Genomic DNA, 6,126 nt, shown 5'->3' on the forward strand with positions numbered 1-6,126 from the left:
AAAACAAAAATTTAAATGGACTCCTAATGATAGAGGTTATCACAGAGTTAGGACTCAACAACCTTGATTTTGAGAAGTGGATGCTCCCTCAACTTGTGGGGTATCTGACCCTTCAAGGGAGAGCTTTTGGCCCTTCAACTCCTGTAGCTCACGCCCCTGCTTCTCTTGTTCCTTCAGCAATTTGCAGAGCATGCAGTTTTGATTCTGCTGTTCTTCCTTAATTTGTTCCATAGCTTCTTGCAACAGATGCTTCTAGACGAGTCCAGTAGTCAATTTCAAGAAGTTCAGGGAGGAACTCATGCGCCCTCTTTTTGATAGAGTTATCTTGCATTTATCCTTCCATTGACCTCTTGGTGATTGGGTGCTCAATTGGGATGAATTCATCTACTCTCATCCTCACCCCAGCATCTTTACATAGCAAAGAGATTAAGCTTGGGTAAGCCAGTTTGCTTCATGGAATTCTTGTTTGCAATTGTGTAGATCTCACAAGCATCATGAGATCTTCACAATGCATCTAACCTGTGCTAGATCCAATAAAGTCTAGCCAGCCTCTTGCATCCCCTCTTGAGTTGGTTTGGGACACCTTTTGAATTGGTTGTCCACTTAGTTCCAGGGAGGCATATGTCCTCTAGAACTTGATCCAACCCCTTATCTGCTCTCACCATTCTCCTATTAAAGGATTCAGGATCATCTTGCAGTTGAGGCAATTTGAAGATCTCTCTTATTTTGTCCAGATGGAAGTAGATAACTTTCCCTCTGACCATGGTTCTGTAAGTATGGAAAGCAGTTCCAGTCATTCTCTGCTTATCTGTCAGCCACAGATTTGAGTAGAATTCCTGAACTATATTTCTTCCAACCTTTATCTCAGGATTGGTTAGAACTTCCCATCCTCTATTTCGAATTTGCTCTTGGATCCCAGGATATTCATCTTCTTTTAGATCGAATTTGACTTCTGGGATCACTGACCTCAGACCCATTATTTTGTGATAATGGTCTTCATGTTCTTTGGTTATGAACTTCTCTTGATTCCAAAGAATCTTTGGATTATTATCTTTCTTGCCTCTTGAATTGGTTTGTTTTCCCTTAGGAGCCATGATCTTGATGATTCTTAGCTTAGTGATCACGGAAAAGCACACCAAACTTAGAGGTTTGCTTGCCCTCAAGCAAAAGAAAGGAAAGAGGGGAGAGAGGAGGAGAGCAAATTCGAATGGTGGGGAGAAAGGGATGGCCGAACGTGTATTTATAAGGGAGGGGGAGAGATTTCGAAAATTTTGAAGGAGATTTGAGAAGATATAGAAAGAATTTGAGAAATATTTGAGTTTTTGAAGAAGATTTGGGAAGGATTTGAGAGAGATTTGAAGAATGATTTTAATTTTTTTGAAAATTTGAAGGTGAATGATGAAAGTTTGAAATTTGTTTATGTAGAAAATTATGGATCAAAACAGGAAAGTTTGAAAAAAAAATTTTAATTAGAAAGCAAAATCTCTGTCCCCCACCTTTCTGGCGTTAAACGCCCAGAATGGTATCCATTCTGGCATTTAACGCCCAAATGTTGGCCATTGTGGGCGTTTAACGCCCAGCCAGGTACCCTGGCTGGCGTTAAACGCCAGAATTCCCTTCATCACTGGGCGTTTTGCTAAACGCCCAGGATGCTGCACACCTGGCGTTAAACGCCCAGAATGGTGCCCATTCTGGCGTTTAACGCCCAAAATGGCACCTTTACTGGCGTTAAACGCCCAGAATTTTGCCAGCAAGGTCCTTTTTCTCTGCTTTTTGCACTGAATCCTTCTGTAACTCTGTGAATTCCTTCAATTTTGATATTGCCCTTTGAGAATATGTATCAAACTTTGATTAAACAAAACAGATAACCTGCTAATGACTGGGTTGCCTCCCAGTAAGCGCTTCTTTATTGTCTTTAGCTGGACCTTCACTGAGAATCATTCAAGCCTCAGTTTTGAGCATTCTTGCTCAAAGTTGCTTTCAAGATAATGCTTGATCCTCTTTCCATTAACAATGAACTTTTTGTCAGAATCAGTATCCTGAAGCTCAACATATCCATATGGTGACACTCCTGTAATCACATACGGACCCCTCCACCGGGATTTAAGTTTTCCTGGGGAACAGTCTGAGCCTAGAGTTGAAGAGTAGAACTTTTTGTCCAGGCTCAAAGACTCTGGATGACAACTTCTTGTCATGCCACTTCTTTGCCTTTTCCTTATAAATCTTTGCATTTTCAAAGGCACTGAGTCTAAATTCATCTAGCTCATTTAGCTGGAGCAATCTTTTTTCACCAGCTAACTTAGCATCCAGGTTTAGGAATCTGGTTGCCCAGTAGGCTTTATGTTCCAGTTCCACGGGCAGATGACAGGCCTTGCCATACACAAGTTGGTATGGAGAGGTTCCTATTGGAGTCTTGAATGCTGTTCTATATGCCCACAGAGCATCATCCAAGCTCTTTGCCCAATCCTTTCTACGGGCAATTACAATCCGTTCTAGGATTCTTTTTAGCTCTCTGTTAGAGACTTCAGCTTGCCCATTTGTCTGTGGATGATACGGGGTTGCCACTTTGTGGCTAATTCCATATCGGACCATCAGAGTAGAGCTGTTTATTGCAGAAATGAGTACCCCCATCATTGATTAGGACTCTGGGAACACCAAATCTGCTGAAGATGTGTTTCTGGAGGAATTTCAGCACGGTCTTAGTATCATTAGTGGGTGTAGCAATTGCTTCTACCCACTTAGATACATAGTCCACTGCCACCAGAATGTAAGTGTTTGAGTATGATGGTGGGAACGAACCCATAAAGTCAATCCCCCATACATCAAATAATTCAATCTCTAAGATCCCTTGTTGAGGCATGGCGTATCCGTGAGGTAAGTTACCAGCTCTTTGGCAGCTGTCACAGTTACGCACAAACTCTCGGGCATCTCTATAGAGAGTAGTTCAGTAGAAGCCACATTGGAGGACCTTAGTGGCTGTTCGCTCACTTCCAAAATATCCCCCATACTGTGATCCATGGCAGTGCCATAGGATCCTTTGTGCTTCCTCTCTGGGTACACATCTGCGGATCATTCCGTCTGCACATCTCTTAAAGAGATATGGCTCATCCCATAGGTAGTACTTGGCATCTGAAATTAATTTCTTTCTTTGCACCCTGCTGTACTTCTGGGGTATGAACCTCACAGCTTTGTAATTTGCAATATATACAAACCATGGAGCTTCCTGAATGGCAAAGAGTTGCTCATCTGGGAAAGTCTCAGAGATCTCAGTAGAAGGGAGGGACGCCCCAGCTACTGGTTCTATTCGGGACCGATGATTAGCTACTTGGTTCTCTGTCCCTTTTCTGTCTCTTATTTCTATATCAAACTCTTGCAGAAGTAACACCCATCTTATGAGCCTGGGTTTTGAATCCTGCTTTGTGAGTAAGTACTTAAGAGCAGCATGGTCAGTGTACACAATCACCTTTGATCCCACTAGATAGGATCTAAACTTGTCAATGGCATAGATCACTGCAAGTAACTCTTTTTCTGTGGTTGTGTAATTCTTCTGTGCATCATTTAGAATACGGTTGGCATAATAAATGACGTGCAGAAGCTTGTTATGCCTCTGTCCCAACACTGCACCAATGGCATGGTCACTGGCATCACACATTAGTTCGAATGGCAATGTCCAGTCTGGTGCAGAGATGACTGGTGTTGTGACCAGCTTGGCTTTCAGGGTCTCAAATGCCTGCAGACACTGTGTGTCAAACACAAATGGTGTGTCGGCAGCTAGCAGGTTGCTCATAGGTTTAGCAATTTTCGAAAAATCCTTTATAAACCTTCTGTAGAATCCTGCATGTCCCAGAAAGCTTCTGATTGCCTTAACATTGGCAGGTGGTGGTAATTTTTCAATTACCTCTACCTTTGCCTTATCCACCTCTATTCCCTTGCTTGAAATTTTGTGCCCAAGGACAATTCCTTCAGTCACCATAAAGTGACATTTCTCCCAGTTTAAAACCAGGTTAGTCTCTTGGCACCTTTTTAAGACAAGTGCTAGGTGGTTAAGACAGGAGCTAAATGAGTCTCCATATACTGAGAAGTCATCCATGAAGACTTCCAGGAATTTCTCCACCATATCAGAGAAGATGGATAGCATGTATCTCTGAAAAGTTGCAGGAGCATTACACAGACCAAAAGGCATTCTCCTGTAGGCAAACACGCCAGAAGGACAGGTGAATGCTGTTTTCTCTTGGTCTTGAGGATCTATTGCAATTTGGTTGTAGCCTGAATAGCCATCCAAAAAGCAGTAATAATCATGACCAGCTAGTCTTTGTAGCATTTGGTTTATGAATGGTAAAGGAAAATGATCCTTTCTGGTGGCTGTATTGAGCCTTCTGTAGTCAATACACATACGCCACCCTGTAACTATTCTTGTAGGAACCAGTTCATTTTTTTCATTATGAACCACTGTCATGCCTCCCTTCTTGGGGACAACTTGGACAGGGCTCACCCAGGGGCTATCAGAAATAGGATAAATAATTCCAGCCTCTAGTAATTTAGTGACCTCTTTCTGCACCACCTCCTTCATGGCTGGATTTAGCCGCCTTTGTGGTTGAACCACTGGTTTGGCATTATCCTCCAATAGGATCTTGTGCATGCATCTTGTTGGGCTAATGCCCTTAAGATCACTTATGGACCACCCAAGAGCTGTCTTGTGTGTCCTTAGCACTTGAATCAGTGCTTCCTCTTCCTGTTGATTTAAAGCAGAGCTTATGATCACTGGAAAAGTGTCACCCTCTCCCAGAAATGCATACTTCAGGGATGGTGGTAGTGGTTTGAGCTCAGGTTTGGGAGGCTTATCCTCTTCCTGAGGGATTTTCAAAAATTCTTTTGTTTCCTCTGATTCTTCCTGATCTGGCTGAACATCCTTGAAGATGTCCTCTAGCTCAGATTCTAGACTTTCAGTCATATTGATCTCTTCCACCAAAGAGTCAATAATGTCAGCGCCCATGCAGTCATTTGGTGTGTCTGGATGCTACATAGCTTTTACAACATTCAACTTGAACTCATCCTCATTGACTCTCAGGGTTACTTCCCCTTTTTGTACGTCAATAAGAGTTCATCCAGTTGCTAGGAAAGGTCTTCCTAGAATGAGAGTTGCACTCTTGTGCTCCTCCATTTCCAGCACTACAAAGTCAGTTGGAAAGGTGAATGGCCCAACCTTGACAATCATGTCCTCAATTATGCCTAATGGATATTTAATGGAGCCATCAGCAAGTTGGAGACATATCCGGGTTGGTTTGACTTCTTCAGTCAACCCAAGCTTTCTGATAGTGGATGCAGGTATTAGATTGATACTTGCTCCAAGGTCACACAGGGCTGTCTTGGTGCAAGCACCTTCTAATGTGCATGGTATCACAAAGCTTCCTGGATCTTGAAGCTTTTCTGGTAAGCTTTTCAGAATGACTGCACTGCATTCTTCAGTGAGAAACACTTTTTCAGTTTCTCTCCAATCCTTCTTATGACTTAAGATCTCTTTCATGAACTTAGCATAAGAAGGTATTTGCTCAAGTGCCTCTGCAAACGGAATCTTTATTTCAAGAGTCCTTAGATAGTCTGCAAAGCGGGCAAATTGCTTATCCTGTTCCGCTTGGCGGAGTTTCTGAGGATAAGGCATCTTGGCTTTATATTCTTCAACCTTAGTTGCTGCAGGTTTATTCCTTACAGAAGTGGTTGGAGAAGCCTTTTTAGAGGGGTTACTATTAGCACTCTCAGGTGTCTGATTCCCTATTAGCGTTTGAACGCCAGGATTGGGTGAAAAATGGGCGTTTAACGCCAACTTTTCCCCCTTTTCTGGTGTTTGAACGCCAAAACTGGGCAGGGAATGGGCGTTTAACGCCAGCTTTCCCCCTTTTTCTGGCGTTTGAACGCCAAGAGTATTCCTCTCTGGGCTCTTACTGTCCTCAGAGGGATTTTGGATAGTGGTTTGGCTATCCTCTGTCAATTGTTCCTTTATTGGCTTTTTGCTACTTTGAGCAGTGTTATTCAATGTCTTCCCACTCCTCAGTTGAATTGCTTGGCATTCTTCTGTTATCTGTTTAGATATCTGCTGTTTTTACCTGATTCAACTGTGATTCTATGTTC

Source organism: Arachis stenosperma, chromosome 7, assembly GCF_014773155.1.
Source record: "Arachis stenosperma cultivar V10309 chromosome 7, arast.V10309.gnm1.PFL2, whole genome shotgun sequence".
NCBI classification, from domain to species: Eukaryota; Viridiplantae; Streptophyta; class Magnoliopsida; order Fabales; family Fabaceae; genus Arachis; species Arachis stenosperma.